Raw genomic sequence first — 21,862 nt, forward strand, 5'->3', positions numbered from 1 at the left:
CCATGAACAATAACATAAGGACATCTTGGTGAACAACCTTCACTCTTGAAGCATGTACAGTAAATCTTTCTACGTGGTCAATTGCAGAGAGTGGATCACCATCAAACAGGAGCACCCCACGTACCATACTTCCCGCGACATGATTAGGATGCGCAAGGATGCTAGCAATGTCCAAAGCAGGAAATCTATCAAAGAAAGACAATCTATTTGAGATATACATGAAAAATATGTAAGAGTCGCCAAGGTCAATTTAAATATGCCTAGAAAAATGCTCGCTTCACCCTACAAGCATCAACCTTAAAGTTCAATGAAGAACTAGGGCTTTGTTCTTCTAATGGAGTCGCTAATAATGTTATGTCAATATGTTGTATGGGGAACAAAATGCACATTGCTTGTCCTTGGCAACAATGCCAAAATGTTACCGCTCAAACTAGCAGGGGGTCCTAGAGGGGAACTTGCTAGGTCAAGCGCAACAATGAAGTTAAAGCTCATTGTCACCACAGTTAAAGCTTCCTACTCTTTACGGACTTTCACCGATGGGAAGAGACCTAATATAGAGAGAATCACTTATGAATTGGGATTCTGACCCAAGTGGAGTTTCATCTGCCATCCTTCTTTGTGAAAAGATCCTTCCAATCTTTGGATTCGCCTCAACAAGTTCACCTTCACCTCGTCCGAGCCTCAACCTAGTAAGCATTCAAATCTCTACACAAACTTGTCAACCTTAAAAACCTTACTCCTCTGATACCACTTGATCCATTAATGAAAAAGGTATTATAGACTATGTGTGAAGTTGCCTATGTTACTTAGTGCAACGGATCAAAAAGATTGTGAATACCATAAACACTTAAACAATTAGAAAACACATCAAACACATCACACAACCAAATTTAATAAAGGAGTTCACCAGAATTCTTGGCTACTTCTCCTGGTCCTTTCGCTTCCAGTGCTGACCTCTCTATTATGTCTTCAAATTGTTGTTACAAGTGTGAGCTCAGAAACAGAGTCTCAAACACAAAAATGGATCTCACCGTTATGTTCAGCTCGAGTTTTCAAGTTAAAACAAGTATACACTCGACTGTGCTTGGCCACTATGACCTCCAGACCCCCTGGAACAGTTCAAAACCTCACTCTCAACTCCCTGTCAACTCTTTTTGTGATATGGCATTAATATACCATGTATAGTTACAAACTGCAATAAACGTGGAATAATACGATTACATTAAAAACAGAGGATAAACCAAAGGACCAGTGGGCGTGGAGTTGACCCCAACTGTTCGGCGTTTTCCCCGACGCAAATCTTGATACCAAGCGATCCAATGGTTATCACGTCCCGCTCGTCATCTAATCAGGACGATCTGCTCTGTCGATCTGTCCTGCTTCATCTGACGACTGTCACGCAATCTCGTGCTCCAACTAGCACGTCGGTTAATTCTCTGAAAGCACGCGAGAAAAGTTGTTTCGGGATGCTACGTGTCGACCGCTGAGTGGAATCACGTAGATTTCTGAAAAACCATTTCCAGCCTTTGAGGCATGCGAGAAACCGTTTACTGCTTCCCTGTCGGAACTCAAAGAAGTTTAACTTCTTTTGAATAACCTCATCGTGTCCGTTTTCAAGGATAACCTGCTTGCATGTCTCGACACGATATGCATTGATCTCCTTTGATCGAATGGTCCAATGACAGTGGTGTGAACCAATCACACATACACCATTCCTTCTCTGCTGACATCATCCAGAACCTGTGACTCATTCCCGGGTTGCCACGTGTCCTGCTAACGTAGGCATTGACTTTTGACCTAAATCTTTGATTGGCTCTAATTTCTTCATCCGGACTCAGATTTATGTGTTGTTTGCACCATTGGTTTCGTATTAACGAGCACTTCAACTTGAGCCTACTTTCACCTACATTTGAAGACTTTTGATCTGGAGGTAAAACTGAATCCATTTTGGATCAACGAGCTAGTTGGTCATTGCAAGGGACTGTTGGCTGCTGGTTGAGGACCATCCTGGAGAAAAAAATTATCCTAGGGATATCACCAACAAAATGGTGGGTAACAAGCCCAAGTTTGTCTTAACAAAAAACTTTAGTACTAAAGGAAGTAATCACAAGCCTTAACTAGTTGTCATGCTGTACTATTATCACGAGCTTCGTTGTTATTTTCTTTGAAGCTTAGATTATTTTGTGAAAAAAAAAAATTTTGTGGAATAAATTTTGAATGTCTCATTAGATCTAAGCAATTTTTAGATTAATCTTATGGTACAAAGCAAATTCTGGGTCCATATTTTGCAGCCTCCATATGCTCAGCCAAGCTACCCCACACATTGGCAGAATTGATCACAGGATGGGTATCTCTGAGTCTAACAATACATCAGTTTTGTTCTTGAACGCAATCTAGTTGTGTCCTTCACTCTTTTCACACCTTGCATTGAATCAGTGTTTTCTTTTCATTATTTTCCCTCCGTGTCCTGTTGGATAGATCATAGAAACATGTAAATAGTGAGAATTTTCTGCTATTTCTGTCACAAATTTTCCTAGGTAACATTGCTATGAATTAAGCATGCAGAAAGAAACGCCCCTAACATGTGCACCAGTTTTAGAAGCATCCTTTTCAAAAAGTCTTGTGCATCACCTGAATGTTGTATCACTGTGCGTGATCCTGATTCATGCTCTAAAATTATTATATGCCTCTATACCAGGCCAGGAATTGCAAGTAGATAGATGAGAAAAGAGATTATGGAATCTATCTTATGCCCGTTGGTGCACGTGTTTCAGAATCCAAACAACTTCCAAAAAAATTATCGAATGCTAATTACTAAAGAAAGAGTACGTCCATGAAATGATGGAAATGGCCTGCATCCATCAAGATCATTTCTAACTATATATTGCAGTGTGACTTTATGCTTATGGTAGTCGATGAGCTTTCCCAAGGTACTTGACTTTTTAGGTGTCTATATGTATGCATCCTTTGAATGTAATCCCTCTCCATGTGATTAATATCATGTGGTATAAAGCACATTCCTTGTCTCATTACATCTATGTCCCAACCAAGCTTGGTAGAAATGCATCGATATTTTTTATGATAGTAGATGTCATCTATCTCTGACAATAAATGTGTGAACTTTGTTCTTGATCTCAATCCAGTTCCATCCCAAGCTCTTTCACAAGCCTTTATCTTTCATGAATGCTCTCAACTTTGATATGCCATCACATCTACCAGCCTTAGAATAGATGTTTGAAAGCAGCCCATCATATCCAGAATTCTCAAGCTGCTTCTTTAAAAGGTGTTTTATCTGTTCCCCAAGTTCTATATTTCCATGAGATTTGCAAGCACTAACTAATGGACCGAATACAGAGACACTAAAGGCATCATTTTAATAAAAATCTTGTCTCTCATCTAGGTGTCTGGCACAACTCAAACGGTTGCATGTGTAGTATTCTCCGTCGAGTGTGATGCAATGATCTCGAATCATACTATGAAAGAATGCCAGGCCTTGTATACTAGGCCTACATGGCTGCATGAAGATAAAATAGCAAAGAAGGCGATCGGATTTGGCTTTGTACATGCCTTTTGCATTTGAGGAAATAGAGTAAGGGTATCTTCAACATACCATCTATTCCATACCCAACAATCATTTCATTTTTAAAACTACGTATATTATGTGCATTTTGGAAAACAGGTGACGTTCAAACTCTATAATCCCACATTCTGCACACGTGAAAATAAGGGCACTGATCACGAATAAATTTGATCCAAATCCACCTATGAGCCATGACTAGGTAACCATGGATCTCCTTGGTCTACTTCAAAACTTCTAAGAAAGAACTTGTTGTAAAAGCATTTGTGTGAGTGACTAGGTTACTTCATGCCTGTTTTGCTTTTGATAAAGGAGATTCAAGGTTTCATTAGCATGCGCACGAGTGACATACTCAGGAATCAACACATTGCATGTGATCAAATTCAGATTTCTGCCTGCCACTTGTATCTATCAGAAGAGTTCCAACCAGTGTTTTCTTTTTTAATCAGGAGAATTGATAGACCTGCTACCTATCACTGAGTAGACCTGGGATCGAGTCAGTGGCACTGCCACTATACTCCTAAGCCTAGCGCAACTGCCCACAAGCCTGGCTAGACCTGGGCCCCTATATCGGTTGGAAAACATCTTCAGATGCGGGACAACCACCATTCGTCCAAGCCTGATGAGCTGAGCTCCAACCAATGTTATGAAGACCAGAATGATTATCAAACTGGTTGACCCCAAAAAACAGAATTGGTAAAAAACCAGAAAAAACACTGGTTGACCAAAAAATACATAAAATATTAAAGTTCTGATAAAAAAATGTATATTCATGTACATCTGTGCGAATCCAAACCATTAGACATAAATATGCAAAATTTTATTGTGTGTATAGCATGTAATCAGAATTAGGTTTAGTATTTTAGGATTTTATTTTCCATTTTTAAGTGAATCTAGTCAGCCCATGCATGCCCACAAGGAACTGGATGGTTCAGACTGGAAAAATCGGGTTCCGTATGAAACTGGTCATTTCCGATTTAACGGATCAGTTTTCCATTTGGAAACCCCCAAAACCAGTCTAACTGCCTAATTTAGCTGGTTCCAATCTTCTGATAACACAGGTCACAACCCCTCGGCATAGATTCACAATACACATTTTATGCATAACCTGAAATCATCGCATTCTATCATACAACATTTTTTTTCACACAAACCATCAAATACATAGCTGCTGTATCTATACTGCTACATTTGACATACATGCCCACCTTCAACAAAACCATCCAACTCAAAACCAGTCATAATGATGTAATCACGAATCTCCTTGCCTTGTTGCAGAGCAGCAGAATGTGCACAGGCCTGAAGAAAACTTTAAACAGTTATAGAACTGGGCTTCATGCCGACAATTTGGAATTGATAAAAGAACTCCAAGGCTAAGCAAACCAATTCTGCACATGACCCACAGTCATCACTTTCCGTGATAGAGCATTTCTGCAGTAATTTCTTTCAAAATCTCGCATGCTAAATCTAGATCACCACATTTTGCATGCATGTCCACAACTGCACTCACCACAAATACATCATACTCGAATTCACTTTTAGTTATATAACCATGGAACTCCTCACCAACCTGCAGAGCAATAGCAGTTCACAAAAAGTTATCACTCCCGTAATTAAAGAGGAAAAATCTTGCAAGCTAAAGAGGGTATGTTCTGGTGGAAAGATTACAATATACAAAATACAAAAAGGGCAATTTACGAATAACACAGTTCTCTAGTCTCTTTAATGTGGTGACATTTGGGTATGTATATGCATGCAGGACCCCAAGCCAGAGTTTTTAATGCTCATCTGATGGTTATGAAATCCAGATAGATGTCAAATGCTTAAACACAATATCAACCAATCATCTTTTTCATGACTGTGAGAAAGGTAGTTGATAGTTCCATAGTTACTCGGCAAAATAAATGGCCAAAAATATGATATAATAAATAGAATATAGTCATTTGCTCAATCCTCAGGTGCAGCGTGTCTACTGGTGCCTTTCTGAATGCATACATACAGTCCATATATTACTGAAACAATTTCTCATGAATTGTTGCAAAGTTGACAGATGTTACACCAGATTAGAGAATTTCCATGATCTATTTGCTCATGTACAGCATATGTGCTTGCAGTTGTGGCTCAATTTGTTGTCTCAAAGAACACAGATGAAAAGCAGCATCAAAGGAACATATTTGTTTTTGCTCACTTATATAAAAGTTGTCAACCATAAAGCGCCCGCATCATAGCTGTCTTTGTAATGATTAGACCACTCGCATAAGCTTTGATGTGTACCTGTGAGAATGCTTCACCCCTGAAATGTTTTTGGCGCATACATATGGAAATTGTTTCTTTTAACATGCTCCTTGTCAGTCACTGGGACTTGCTCTTCAAACTACAGATAAAAAAAAAATCATGAAACAAGATGCTAATGTTTCTTCACTTGCTTTGTAAAAGAATTCTCCTTTGCTTTATGGTGCAACTACCTTCTATCTTAAAGTTGGCAACTAGGTCCAAATTCCACTTTGGACAGCTCATTTGATGGAGATAATTATTGCATTAAATTCCTCTTTTCGAGAGGACCAAAATCGACCTAAAAATCACTAAATTTGGACAAGGAGAAATATGTTTTTGAAGTGAAGCCCACACATGTGCAAATTGTCAAGGTCGGCCACACCATCATGTAGGCTCATGAAGCCCAAGAGACATGTCTTTTGACCCACATCGACTCATATAAATAATAGTGACTTCCAACCTCATTTGGCACCTCATCCACTCAACACAATCTTCTCTCTCCTCATGCTATTGGTTTGTACTGCTCCAGAAATAGAAGGAATCTCTCACACATGCAAAGGGACAGGTGGCTGTTTCAGATTGACTGAATTTCAGACTTATTGAAGGGCATTGACTTGGGTGTTGTTGTCGCACAGATTGTCACGACAACGCTCAGACCGAGGGCTGTCGCCCTGATCCCCGATCTCTCCGTTTAAGCCGTCTCTCGAGGCTAAAGGGGGTAGACCCTATGGGATGAAGGAAGACCAACTGTGGACCAGTTGGGTTGGGACTTGGGAGACACAGCAAGGCGATATCATTACTTGACTGATTTAGAAATTAATTTACTAGTGCCTTATGGAGTTAATGATTAAATGATTATTTATTAAATGTACAGAAATTTAAACCATGTAAAACAATCATTTATCATCAAATAACCCAAGCGATGCAAGATATTCGGTAAACGCACAATGATCCAGCAATTAAACTTCAAGAAAAATCAAATGCTTTGAGTGATCATAAAATTTAAATGCTGACTAGTTACCACTTTCATATAGCTAACTTTAGACGAACATTTAAGCGCATTTAACTATAAAGAAGTGGAACATAGATACCACAAAAATGAATTTTCAATTATTTTTAGTTAATATTTTCAAAAAAAAAAAAAAAAATTATATATTTTTATAAAATTCCAAGTTAAAAATCAAAATAGAACAATTAAAATCCTAAATTAAAATCTAATCTAAAACCAAAGTCTAATCTAGAATCTAAAAAGAACCTTTTTATGATTTTATTAATTTCTTTTAATTTTCATGATTTTAAAATTCTAAATTTAAAACTGAGATAAAACTAAACTAAAATCTAAAACATATGAAAAGTGAAATTTATGAAGTCTAAAATCTAAATAAATAGAACTTTTAAATCTAAATGAAAAACCAAATAAAGATCTAACTCAAAAAAATAAAATGACTCGAATATATCTAAAACTAGAACCTAACTAAATAAAAGTAAATAAATAAATAAAAAGGTAAATAAAAAAAAGGTGAGACAATCTTAAGTCCTAACTATACCCTAGCTTTAATTTAACCCATGCATAAAACTAAATATAACCCTAGCCGTATATACAAAGAAAATCGAAATGCTTTGTTTGGTGTTTGCTGCGCAGGTAATCGACAGGAGAAGGGTAGCTCGATGAGTTCGCTACGTGAGGAGCTGCAGATGAGGCTTGAGATTGCAGGTATGGCAGCGTGGAGAAACGTGGGATGGATGCAGAGGAGAAGGAACTCGAGCAAGGGGATGAGGCTGCAGCTGTGAGAGGCGTAATGAAGAGTTACGCAGACATAAGAAGGAAGGTACACTTTTTTGCAGGTTGGAGGTCGAGCAGTGGAGCGATTCGATGGAGGAAAGGTTGGGTTTGCTTGACCGTGCAAGACGCAGCAAAGAGCAGGGACGAATTGAGGGGCTGCGAAAGGACTGAGGGATACAAAAATACACAAGTGTGCAGGGACTAAGGGAAGGAATGCGCAGAGATGGGATGAGCATAAGCAATAAGCAGCGATTGCATGAGATGGACACCGCAGTGAGGAAGGAGGACTGCGGGGAAGAGAGGAAATAGCGAGGAATGGATGGATTGGCAATGTGGCAATGCGCTGGACGGATGAGGGGGTCACATGAAGAGGTGAATACGCCAGTCTTGTGCAGGCTGAAGGGAGCAGCAATGACTGCAGCCTCTAAAAAAAATTTTAAAATTTTTCTGCAACAGTAAAACCCAGGCGGCAATGAAAATTGAAAACGCAGGTAGCAGACCCGTAGTCCAGAAAATTGATTAAACCTTTAAACCCTTCCTGCTTCAGATTGCATAATGGAAACCCTGATTGCCTGATGGAAAACCTTGAAGAACTTTTAAAATCTATACTTGCAACCTGCAATGGCAAAAACAAAACACCGAGAAGTAAAATGTGCAAGAAACAAAACTGAAAACCCTAAAACCAGTTAAAAGTTTACAATATTTACAGATTTTCAACTCTTAAACAGCCAGATTTGTCAATAATCCATAGTAATATTTTCAAAATTTTAAACTTAATGTGAGATACTTCAGAAAACCCTTCATGCATTCATAAAAAATTTCAAATGATAAGCCCGGGATTAAAACTAGCTAGGCTCTTTCAGAAAACGCAATCCGGGAATTGGCTAGTTCAGCCGAGAACTTCCCCTAACGCCCGGTAAACTCAAAACTAAGGATATCCTGCACAGCTTAAATCAACCATTAACATAGAGGGAAAAACAACAGAGAAATTCAGATCAAATGGAGATACCTGCCATTATATTTCAGGAATTAAACTATCATTCAAACTCCAGAGATCAGACAAGATACTTGTGCCTACATCAATCTTCATCAAGCTACTACCAATGGCTGAAAATAAAATTATGCAGAAAAATAAAACATCTTACAGCATTTCCAAAAGAGTAACACCAGCAAGATTTCAACCCCAAAGTCCTTCTTTATTGCACAAAAAATGACTACAAGAGAGCTTTTTTTAGCACACGACTCTAAGATCGAATCTCATCTCAAATGACCCCTAACACTCTATTTAAAGGAAAAATTCCCAACAGCTAGTTCGACTGATCCATGTCAAAATGATCTCGACCGTCGATGAGGATCAAAATCCCTTTTAATCTCATCCGTCGAATTTTTAAATGCATTTTAATATATTAAAAATTTAAAATCTTGCATTTATTTACTCAAAATTTTGACTTATTATTGTTTTATTATTTTATTTTATTTTTCAAATTTTTATTTATTATTATTATTTTTTAAATTTTATTTTTAATTTATTTTTATTTATTTTTAGTTATTTTTTAATTTTTTAATTTTTTATTATTTATATCTTTTATTTTTTATTGTTTTTTATTTTTTATTTTTGGATCCTCGAACTTAGCCTTTGGAAAAATCACCTAGGACCTAGGACTTAGGACTTATGAAGGGATTAAAACATTTTCTAACCCTCAAGACACTTTACATCATGACTTTTACAATTTTACATCTCAAGGGGGAAAACCCATTTGACATAGACCATCTAGTTCTACGACACAAATATAATCTAGCAGTTCAAGTAATTTGTAATACCCTAACCAAATAGTTAAAGTTATTTCCAAATTACTTTTACATAGACTCGAAGCACACTAGGATTCCCCTAAGATTCTAATGACAAAATTCATTCTGGCTTTGGGGTTAAGCTGAAGGAAAACTCTGCCGATCATGGATCGGTGAGACAAAAAACCTTCCGGAATGTAGATTATCACTAGAAAATTAGGTTTGCCTAGGCAGTTTACATACATGACTCAGATCTGCTAAGATTATTTACAATTTACACATGCAAACTGGGTTTACAACATAACATGATTGGGCTGATGATGACAGTCGAATGGCATGGACATATCGATCAAGTGCTATCCCTTTTGCGAAAAAGGGGGTGTACTGCTATGGGTAGTTGACACGTAGTGGTCAACAGGTGTATTTGAAATCCTTTGACTATGATTTTTGTGGGAGATTTTCTGTTTGGGCAGGCTGCACTAATTGGAACACAAATCGAGGATTTCTGGGCTAGTTGACTAGTGTTGACCACATGTTTGACCATAGAAAGAAGTGCAGACTTTGACCAAGTTTGACAGACTTTTTTGGGATTGTTTTGAGCTGATTTTGACCAACAAGAGAGACTGAGTTCCTCTCTCCTTTGAGTGAACTGTTTTGGAAGAAGTTGACCAGACTTTGACGAATGTTGACTTTCTGGCTATATTGCAAGAAATGCCTAAAAAGGTAGCATACCGGTACAGAGGACGGCCCGAAACGCTGAAACGGACTTGAAACGAGGCTGAAACGTCATTGACCGTACTGTATGGCATTTCGGGATTACAAAACGTCGTACAGTATGGTCGGCGGCATTTCGACCTTGTTTCAGCTGCTACAAGCTAGATTTCAGGCAACAAAAAGGCGAAATTAATTTTTTTTTTTTACCTTTTTTGGCCAACTCAAGGGGTGAAGAAGGGCGTGGGCCCCTTCTAACACCCAAATGTCCAAATTTAGAGCTCTCTCTTTCTGCTCTTGATATTTGTGCCAGTGGTGGTGCAAGTGCAACTGGAAGTACTCGTAGAGTTGTCTCTTCTATTGAACAAGCATCTTGTTCTATCTTTGTCAATGGGGATGAGTTTTATTGGTAAAGATATGTTAATGTAGCCATAATTGTCTTTAGCTCATGTTTTATTTCAGTTTTATCACATAGAGCCTCACATATAAACGTTGATTTTGGATCATTGGACGTAAAGCCTCATCTATAAAGGCTAATTTTGGATATTTGCTTCATGTAATCATATGTTGGAGTTAATATAAATTTGGATTTCCTTCTAAAATGTCATTTATATGTCTCATTCTTTCTTTTCTTGGAAAATAATGTGTTATTTAATATATATATATATATATATATGACGTTTCAGAAGCGTTTCCATTTTCCGAGGGTCGCGTTTTGGGCCATCCCTCTTTCAGAAACTTCTAGACGTTTCGTCGTTTCATGCAACTTAGCTTTCTAGTTAGGGCTTATTTGAATGTTGTTGACTAAGCGCAGAATTGCAAATTTGACAAGGTTGTTTTGGACAGTGATTTGGCAAGTCAAATTTGAATTTGACTTTGTATTATTGTACTCTCTCTCTGTTGAACATTTGATATCTATAATAAGAAGAATTGATCAAGGGTTTTCCCCATCTTGGGGGTTTGTCCCTAGCTTGAGTCAAATTCTTGTGTTCTCTTGTCTTGGCTTGTCTTCTGCATTTTTATTGCTCACGTTCTATCTACAGTTACTGTCAATGTGATTAATGGTTAATGTGATTGCTATTGGAAGATAAGTGGAAATCATCTTTGGGCTAATAAAAAGACACTGAAGTAATTGCTGCAAGCATAGAACATACCATTGTTATCTAAAATTAACATGGTATCAAATCCGAGGTGAGGACAAGCCTAAGCAAGAGAGAAAAGCAATCACTAAGATATATGTTGGACAAAGACTATTGGACAAGTCTTTGTGGCCTCTACATTGTACTTAAAGACTAAGGGCAAGCTCAATCACAAATCTGACTATCATGCATGGAAGATGACTTTGGACCTGACTTTGGAAGAGCATGAAATATAGGACTATGTGCAGAGAAAAGTGGTGGAGCCTCCATCAAATGCACTGGCCACTGCTAAGACAAAGCATAGAAAACGTGAGGTCAAAGCAAAGAAAATTTTGATTGACTCCATTCAAAAGCATTTGGCTGCCTCTATGTTGAAATTTGGTACCGGAGGACAGGTGGTTCCCTAAGGCTTTGATCTTTGGCCTAGGGAAAAGTGTCCAAAAGAATTTAATTTTTCTCCTAAAGTGACTTTATAATTTTTATAAAGTCAAATCTAATTTAAAAGTGACTTTAAGTGATAAAGTTACTAAAGTCTAATTTTAAAGTGACTTTAATAAAGTCAATGTAAAATTAGAAAGGAAAAGTGACTTTGGAAATAAATGACTAAGTGGGTCTTTATTAAAATGGGGTGAATTAAAAAAAGAAAGTGAAATTTAAATGAGCATTTAATCTCAGCCCTAGATCTCAATCTATTTCAGCCATTGGATTTAGGGATCACCCAAAAGTCACTTAGGGTTGGATTAAAGGAGGAAAATGTCAATCATTCTTTCATGAGCAGATTGGGAAAAATAGAGCAAGAGAGCAAGGGAGATTTCTAGACAGGGAGGAGAAGGAGGCAGAAGCTTGGCACACATTCCAAGGCAGTATTCTAGCAAGTTCGTACAGCTGAGTTAGCATACAGTGAAAGGCATATTTTTGGGCACGATTTTCAAGGAGGTCGTACAGCAATTTGCACATAAATTGAGGAGCAGAAATCTGAGTTTGCTAGTACGATTTTGAAGGAGGCCGTACAACAGATTTTCAAGGAGGCCGTACAGCAATTTTAGGCACAGAAATCGAGGAAATCGTACAGCAAAATTTTTGGCAGCTTGCACGCTTTTCTAGGCAGGCCTTACAGCAGAATTTAAGGCTGAAAATTGGCACAGAAATCGAGGAGGTTGTACAGCATTTATTGCTGTTTTGTTTTGCTATTGGAAAGTTTTCCAGTTGGCTGTGAGTCACGGAAAACGAGATAAGCTGTAAAATTTGATTGCTGATATTTTTGCTGAATATTTCTCACTGTAAAAAGCATTTTCCAGAAATAAGAAAGAGCTCTCAGATTGGTTTTCCCCAAGAGTTATAGAGGGTTTTTCCAGGGTCACCTTGACCAAAAGTCATTGTGTTTAAATGTGTTAAATGGCTGTTTGTATGTGCTGATTTTTCTATTTCTGCATTTCCAGCATTCTGTAATTTTTCCAGAATTTGTGTTTTCAGCAAAAATTTATTTTCCAATGTTGAATGTATGCATATGGGAATGGGCATTTAACTATTTTGGAGAAATAAGGTGAAACTAAAAACCAAGGTGGGAAATGAGAAATTTTTACATGGTACCAGAGCTTGAGTGTTGAAGTGCGGTTTGGGACGGCAACGAGAAAAATTACAGCCTGCTGATTTTTCACTCAGAAAATTCCAGCACGCTGATTTTTTACAAACAGCAGTTTTATCTTTACTACAGCAGTGCTATTTTTCAGTTTTAGGACAACAGGATGTCATTGGGATTGAGGGTGGAGGATAGGTTGGATGGGCATAGCAATTACAGCGTTTGGAAGGAGAGAATGCAAAGTATCTTTGAGGAGGCAGAAGTTTGGGACATCATGGTGCATACCACACAGAACCATGTTGTTGTGCCTACTGATGCTACTCAGTTGGCTGAGTATAATAAAAAAAACAACAAGGGTAAGAGACTGATTCCAGACGGAGTCAAAGACCATTGCATTCCTCATGTGAGAGGAAAGAGAAACGCCCATGAGATGTGGACAGCATTGTCCAATCTCTACCAAAGTACCAATGAGAACCGGAAAATGGTCCTGAAGGAGAAGTTGAAGACCATTAAGATAGGTAATGATAGTGCAGCTGGATATCTCACAAAGATTACTAATGTGAGAGATGAGTTGGCAGCAGTTGGAGAGGACATTCCACCCACTGAGTTGGTGCAGATTGCAGTGAATGGCCTCCCCCGTTCATGGATGAACTTTGCTGATGGGGTTTGTGCACGTGAGACACTTCCCACAGGGAAGAGATTTTGGGATGATTGCATTCAGACAGAGATCAGGAAAGGTCAGCTTGGGGCAGCCAAGCCAGCGGAGCAGGATGAGGATGTAGCACTGTTGGTAGGAGGCAAAAAAAGCAAAGGGAAGAAGCAGGCTTCCACAAGCAATGGTGGGGGGCAAAGGCAAAGGTAAAGGTAAACAGGATAACACACAGAAGGACTATTCCAAGGTGAAGTGTTGGAATTGTCAAAAGATAGGACACTATGCAGTTGTGTGTCCGGAGAAGAAGAAGAAGAAGGGGAAGAACCAAAACTTGGCTGCGTCAATAGAGGTTGAGGACTTTGCAGGTCGTTTTGACCGGGAGTTTGCGTTCACTGCGTATGAGTCCTCTAGTGTAGGATCACCTGCCACACAGGTTCAGAGGGAGCATGCTTTTCCCTCGATTGACGGAGCATCTTCGGGTATCTGGTATGTGGACAGTGGGGCTTCACGTCAAATTACAGGAGTCCGTGAGTACTTCTCAAAGCTTTCAGAGAGTGGCACTGATATAGAGGTAGTACTCGGTGATGACAGAGTTGTTAGAGCAGTCGAAGTGGCGACACTGACATTTCAGAGGGAGTCCAAACCTCCCTTGAAGGTTTCAGATGTTCTTTATGTGCCAGGGATGAGGAAGAACCTCATATCTGTCTCAGCTTTGGAGGAGAGAGGATATGAAGTACTGTTCAGGGGAGGACAGGTGTTGATGTATCCCAGGGGCACTCCAGCTGATTCAGCTAGAGTGATAGGTGTACGCCATGCAAAGGTGTACAAGTTTGCATTCCAGCCCCTTTTGGCATTGAGCAGTAGTACCGACAGCAGAGCTAGCAGTTTTGCGCTGTGTGAGATTTAGCACCGCAAGATGGGACATATGTATCATGGAGCCTTGAGGACCGTGCGAGAGATCACTACAGGTATGCCAGATTTCGGTACTGATCACTTTGATACTTGTAGAGGATGTGCGATAGGCAAGTTTGCCAAATCCCCTTTTCCCAGCAGTGACAGTAGAGCGACTCGGATACTTGATTTGATTCATTCCGATGTGAGCGGTCGGATGTCTCATGTTTCCTTGAGTGGATATGAGTACTATGTTTTATTCATTGATGATCACTCCAGGACGACCTGGATTTATTTCTTGAAGACCAAGAGTGAGGTTTTCAAGTGGTTTCAGGAGTTTAGAGCTCTTGTGGAGACACAGACAGGTCGGAAGATCAAGTCCCTGAGGTCAGACAATGGGGGAGAGTACACCCTTGGAGAGTTTGTTGACTATTGTGCGGAGGCAGGCATTAGGAGGGAGTTCACTGTTCCTTGCAAACCCCAGCAGAATGGGGTTGTGGAGAGGAAGAACAGATCCATCGTAGGGGCTGCCAAAGCCATGTTACATGATCAGGGGTTGCCATTGTTCTTATGGGCAGAGGCCTGCAACACAGCTGTTTATTTGCAGAACAGGAGTCCGCATCGTGCCTTGGGGCACATGACTCCGGAGGAGGCTTTTTCTAGGAAGAAGCCTAATATTGGTCATCTTCGTATCTTTGGGTGCATCACATACTCCTACATACCCAAGGAGAAGAGGACCAAACTAGAGCCCACCGCAAAGAAGGGTATCTTTGTGGGCTACAATGAGACCTCAAAGGCCTTTCGGATTTACATTCCTGCACAGAGGAAAGTTGTTGTCAGGCGGGATGTGAAGTTCGAGGAGGACAGGGCCTTTAGGAGATCACGGGAGTTAGAGTATCTGGATCAGCCAGACCCTCAGCAGCAGTTGAGTCAGTCGCAGGGATCCAGTGGGCAGGGATCAAGAGGATCTGGAGGTACATCTATGAGATGTCAGGTCCGTCAGTGAGCAATGGCTCGCCGAGCCAGAGGGGTGGTGCTCCGGGCAGCGTGCAGAGCAGTTCACTAGGGAGCCCACTGATGGACAGTTCACATGGTACCTCAGCTTCTACAGGTTCAAGTGCAGGCAGGAGGACAGCAAACAGATAGTCAGGAGTTCAGGCTCCTGATGATGATGAGGAGGAGGAGTTTCATTCTCCTATGGGAGAAGTGCGCTCAGGGAAGAGGAAGCCCAAGTGGCTTCAGGACACCTTGAGAGATGCCACATCTGTTGCTGAGCCTAAGAGGCCGATCAGAGAGAGTAGACCACATGAGAGGTTTTGTAGTTATATGGCAATGGTTACCAGCATCTTTGACTCTGAGCCTTCTAGCTATGAGGAGGCAGCTAGCCAGCAAGTCTGGAGAGAGGCCATGCAGGAGGAGTATTCTTCTATCATGAAGAATGATGTTTGGGAGGTGGTGCCAAGGCCTGAGGGCAAATCCGTGGTTACTTCTAGATGGCTTTACAAGGTAAAGCATGCTGCAGATGGCAGCATTGAGAAATTCAAAGCGAGGTTTGTGCCTAAAGGGTTCTCCCAGGTAGAGGGAGTTGATTATGAGGAAACCTTCGCTCCCGTGGCTCGATATACTTCGATCCACTCCATTATATCGATAGCAGCAAAGATGAGTTGGAAGATCCACCAAATAGATGTGAAGACTGCATTTCTCAATGGCTTCATACAGGAGGAGGTGTACATTGAGCAGCCACAGGGCTTTGAGGTGCATGGGAAGGAGTCCCATGTGTGCAAACTGAAGAAGGCCCTTTACGGCCTGAAGCAAGCTCCCAGGAGCTTGGTACTCCAGGATAGATACATACTTGCAGGAGATAGGTTTCACATAGAGTGAGACAGATCCGAACCTTTACTATATTGTGATAGGTGAGGAGCCTCTCATTCTGGTGCTGTATGTGGATGACTTGGTCATTACAGGTGCAAAGAGACTCATAGAGCACTGCAAGAGAGATCTTGCGGCGGAGTTTGAGATGAAGGACATCGGCTTGATGCATTACTTTTTGGGTTTGGAGGTGTGGCAGGAGGAGGGGCATTTCTTCCTGGGGTAGCGGAAGTATATTGTGGACATCCTTGGCAGATTCCACATGGAGGATTGTAAACCCATGTCGACACCGATGATTACCAACTGGAAGAAGCTTCATGCTTCAGATTCCAAGTTGGTGGATCCCACATTGTACAGGCAGCTAATTGGTTCCTTGATGTATTTGGTCAACACTAGACCAGATATTTGTTTTGCAGTCAACACGATGAGTCAGTTTATGTGTGAGCCTAGGAAGGTTCACTAGGTGGCTGCAAAACACATTTTGCGGTACTTGCAGGGGACAGTGGATTATGGTCTGAACTACAGGCAGGGGGATGGAGTGAGATTGACAGGTTATACTGATTCTGATTAGGCAGGTTGTGCTTCTGATAGGAAGAGCACTTCAAGGTGTTGTTTTGTGTTGGGTTCGGCAGTAGTGTCATGGTTCAGCCGGAAGCAGCAGTGAGTAGCATTCAGTTCAGCGGAAGTAGAGTATATGGCAGCCAGTCTAGCTAGTTGTGAGGCCATCTGGCTTCGCAAGATGTTGTTTGGCTTATTTGGTCAGCCGTTGAGACCTTCAGTGATTTACTGTGATAATCAGAGTTGCATTAAACTCACGGAGAATCCAGTATTTCATGACAGGTCAAAGCATATCGGGATCAAATATCATTTCATCAGAGACAGTTCAGAAGGGTGCTGTGAAGCTTGAGTATATTCCCACTGATGAGCAGGTTGCAGATATTCTTACCAAAGCCTTACCACGGGGCAAGCATGACTACTTCAGAGACAAGATGGGTGTGGTGAGGAACACCTTCCTCGGTAAGAGGGAGTGTTGAAAATTGGTACCGGAGGACAGGGGGTTCCCTAAAGCTTTGATCTTTGTCCTAGGGAAAAGTGTCCAAAAGAATTTAATTTTTCTCCTAATGTGACTTTATAATTTTTATAAAGTCAAATCTAATTTAAAAGTGACTTTAAGTGATAAAGTTACTAAAGTCTAATTTTAAAGTGACTTTAATAAAGTCAATGTAAAATTAGAAAGGAAAAGTGACTTTGGAAATAAATGACTAAGTGGGTCTTTATTAAAGTGGGGTGAATTAAAAAATAGAAAGTGAGATTTAAATGAGCATTTAATCTCAGCCCTAGATCTCAATCTATTTCAGCCATTGGATTTAGGGATCACCCAAAATTCACTTAGGGTTAGATTAAAGGAGGAAAAGGAAGAAAAAGTCATTCATTTTTTCATGAGCAGATTGGGAGAAGGAGAGCAAGAGAGCAGGGGAGATTTCTGGACAAGGAGGAGAAGGAGGCAGCAGCTTGGCACACATTCCAAGGCAGTATTCCAGCAAGTCCGTACAGCTGAGTCAGCGTACAGTGAAAGGCAGATTTTTGGGCACGATTTTCAAGGAGGCCGTACAGCAGTTTGCACAGAAATCGAGTAGAAATCTGAGTTTGCTGGCACGATTTTCAAGGAGGTCGTACAGCAAATTTTCAAGGAGGTCGTACAACAGTTTTAGGCACAGAAATCGAGGAAATTGTACAGCAGAATTTCTGGCAGCTTGCACGCCTTTCTAGGCAGGCCCTACAGCAGAATTTAACGCTGAAAATTGACACAGAAATCGAGGAGGATGTACAACATTTATTGCTGTTCTGTTTTGCTGTTGGAAAGTTTTCCAGTTGGCTGAGGCACGGAAAACGAGATAAGTTGTAAAATTTGCTTGCTGATTTTTTTGTTGAATATTTCTCACTGTAAAAAGCATTTTCCAGAAATAAGAAAGAGCTCTCGAATTGGTTTTCCCCAAGAGTTGTAGGGGGTTTTTCCAGGGTCACCTTGACCAAAAATCACTGTGTTTAAATGTGTTAAATGGCTGTTTGTATGTGTTGATTTTTATATTTCTACATTTTCCAGCATTCTGTAATTTTTCCAGAATTTGTGTTTTCAGCAAAAATTTATTTTCCAGTGTTGAATGTATGGATATGGGAATGGGCATTTAACTATTTTGGGGAAATAAGGTGAAACTGAAAACCGGGGTGGGAAATGAGAAATTTTTACACTCTATTTCTAATTTGGAAACATCTAAGGAAATATATGATAAGTTGGTTGGGATGTTCAAAGTGAACAATGCAAATCAAATCCTCTTTCTCAAAAACAAGTTGAAGGATATCAACATGGATAAAGGGGAGTCTATCCAATCCTACTTCATGAGAATAACTCAAATCAATAATGACCTACTATCTATTGGAGATATTACTGCTGACAAGGAACTCACTCTCATTGCTCTTGGAGGCCTTTCAAGACCATGGGATGTATTTGTTACCACCATTCCCAACAATGACAGGATACCTGGTCTCAATGAGTTATTGGCTAGATGCACTCAAGAGAAGACGAGAATGATGGAAACAGATAAATCATACAATGGAAATGAACCTACCACTTTCTCTGCACATGCAAAGAGGAAGAAAGATGTTGGTCCGTGGAAACAGGGTCAAGGATCTAAGAAGGGATTCAAAGGAAGATGCTAAAATTGTAACAGGTTCAACCATTATGCTAGAAATTGTCCTCACAAGAAGAATCCTCCAAGGGAGATGACAACAACAACAACAATTACAAAAGCAATAGCAATCAAAGGAACACCAAGTTCAACAACAAAGAAAAGGGGAATGCTCCAGTTGCTCAAAATGGAAATGGTCAACCTACCAAAAGGACAAGAAATTCCAAGTATGATGAAAGTAATGTTGTAGAAAAACAAGATGAATTTTATCTTATATCTGCTCTATCTATTGCTTCTCCGAATACTTTGGATCATTGGTTGATTGATAGTGGAGCCTCAAGGCACTTCACTGGATACAAGGAGGCCCTCTCAAATTTGATAGAGAAGAAAACTAATCTGAAGATCATACTTGGAAATAATGCCACCTACCCCGTGAAAGAGATAGGTATTGTCACTCTTCACTTGAATCGAGGCCAAACCATTTATCTACTAGAAGTGTTGTATTTTCCCGATTTAAAGAAGAACTTGGTGTTTATTTTTGCAATGGAAGATAAAGGCTTCAAGGTAGCATTTATTAATGGAAAGGTGCATATTTGGCATAGAAACCCTATATATGCATTTATTCTTGGATTTAGGGTTGATGGTCTCTATCAAGTTGGTGGAAGTCCTTTGGGAGCTTTGGCAAGTGATACTTCTCTTCAATGTGAGCTATGGCACCAGAGATTTGCCACTTACATTACAAAGCCTTACCTAGGGTAAGGAAGATGGTCACAGGTATGCCTGAGTTTAACATCAGCCATGAAGGAGTACGTCAGGGATGTGCTGTTGGGAAACATACAAAGGGACCATTCCCTTCTAGTGAAAGCAAGACAATTGATATTCTTCAATTGGTCGATTCGGACCTATCTGGTGCCTTGCCCTTAACCTCAATGAGAGGATACACATATTACAAATCTTTGTGGATGACTTCTCATGCAAAACATGGATCTATTTTTTGAAGAAGAAGAATGAAGTGTTCAAATGGTTTCGTTCTTTCAAAGCATTGGTGGAAAAGCAAATATGGAAAAAGATCAAGACGTTGAGGACCGACAACAGAACCGAATATGAATCAAATGAATTCAATGACTTTTGTAAAGAGTTTGGCATTAAGAGGGAGACAACTGTTCCATACACTCGTTAGCAGAATGTTGTTGCTAAAAGGAAAAATCAAACAATCATGGAAGCCACTCGTGCCATGATCTATGATCAAGGTCTACTGAAATTCTTGTGGGGAGTGTTGAGAAATCAGTGCTAGTAGAATTAGGGTTTTTGATTCCTCTTTCTTGATAATTACTTGTGAATTATTTTGGCTTGTTTTACTTATTTATTATATTATCTTTCATGAAGTAATTACCAAATTATGTGTGTATGAAGATCACAAGACAAGAGACACAAGATGTAGGCACTCTGTCAGGGCAAAACCCCTATCTATGGGAAAACCCAATCAAATATCTTCCTTCAATAGTTTTCCCGAGATAATCCAAGACTCTTCAACCTAGACACAGACTTTCTCCAACCACCAAGTCAGCCCTTCCTTCCAGCAGCTTCGATCTAGACCTTCGACCTTGCAGCAGCAAAACTTCAATCAGCAGCAACACTTCGACCTCAGCAACTTCAACCCCTGCAACTTCAACCACCTGCAACTACAAAATTTCGATCCTGCAACTCCAGCACTTCGATCCTGCAACTGCAGTACATCGATCCCACAATTGTCCAGTAAATTCGTAGGAGAGAGAGAGATAAGTAGCCCAAAAACTGCAATCCTACAATTGACTTCCTTCTCCTTGTACTTTGCACTTTTCTGCACTACTTCTTGTATATATCAAACTTGTTGAGTTGGTGAGCAAGTAGATCGAATTGCACTTCTATATATAGCCTTCTTGTGGGTCGAATTGCTCCTTTGTAGGCCGACTTCATCAGGCAAGGGCCGACTTGGTGTGGAGGTGACAAAATTCATATTTGACTCAAAAATAATTATTTTTACATGATTCAAAAGCCCAAGAAGGGTCTCATAAAATGTACAATGACTCTAATGACTCAATATAAATCCTAGGAGTCCTCAATGGGGACTTTGACTAATAAAATGATGACCCAAGCATGAAACCCATGCTTTAATAAGTCATTGTAATAATAATAAAAAAATTATTTTTCATTCTTTTGATAAGTACATTTCATAATGACTCAAATACAATTATGAAGACCGAACCTAGTTACATTCTTCAACAGGGAGAAGCTATCAACACTACCGTATATGTTCAAAATACGAGCCTGCAGCAAGCTTTGGATTTCAAGACACCCGAGGAAATCTTCACTGATAAGAAACCTGATGCTTCTCATTTTAGAATATTTGGTTGTCTGGTATACTTTCATGTGCCTAAAGAGAAAAGGAATAAGTTGGAAGCTTCTAGGATGTTAAAATTGGCAACTAGGGCCAAACTCCATGTGGGTCATCTTATTTATGGCAGCTCTTATTATTCTTGGATCCCTCTCATTGAGAGGTGTAGGATTGATCTAAAGATCATCCGATTCTGATAAGTATTCATGGAGTTATGAATTTATTTGTGTTATAAGACAATTCGTCAAGGTTGGCTAGCAACTAAATAAACCCAACATGTGCTCAATGTTTTAGTATAAAAGGAGATGACTTGAGAGTCATTTCACACACACTTCTATCTTGACTTCTCTCCACTTGTCTTGCGTTTTAGTGGAAGAGAAATCTAGGAGTGGAAGCCCTAGATGTTGGAGGAAAAGAGGTTGCCCTAGCCACAATCAAGAAGAAGAAATATGTTGCCCTAATCTAGAGGATGCAGTCATGAAGAGAAACCCTAACATTATCAAGAAGGAGCCCTAAACCTATACATTGGTCCCTACTA

General features: G+C 39.9%; 1 protein-coding gene across 4 annotated transcripts in view; it reads right to left on the minus strand.

Annotated features, from left to right (window-relative positions):
- Positions 1-4,657: 4,657 nt before the first annotated feature.
- Positions 4,658-21,862, minus strand: part of LOC149234979 (uncharacterized) — a 178,721-nt gene continuing 161,516 nt past the window's right edge. For 2 of the 4 annotated variants that reach the window (XM_089372033.1, XM_089372032.1), the window contains 2 exons: positions 5,088-5,147; positions 4,658-4,965 (listed from right to left, as the gene is read on the minus strand). The gene's annotated coding sequence lies outside the window, so the exon portion shown is untranslated. Of the gene's footprint in view, positions 5,148-21,862 lie in introns of all 4 variants that reach the window. The other 2 variants (XM_089372031.1, XM_089372030.1) reach the window with 1 other exon arrangement.

This window comes from Pinus tabuliformis, chromosome 8, assembly GCF_031772625.1.
Source record: "Pinus tabuliformis cultivar Carrire ecotype Pingquan chromosome 8, CPIR1, whole genome shotgun sequence".
In the NCBI taxonomy this organism is placed as follows: domain Eukaryota; kingdom Viridiplantae; phylum Streptophyta; class Pinopsida; order Pinales; family Pinaceae; genus Pinus; species Pinus tabuliformis.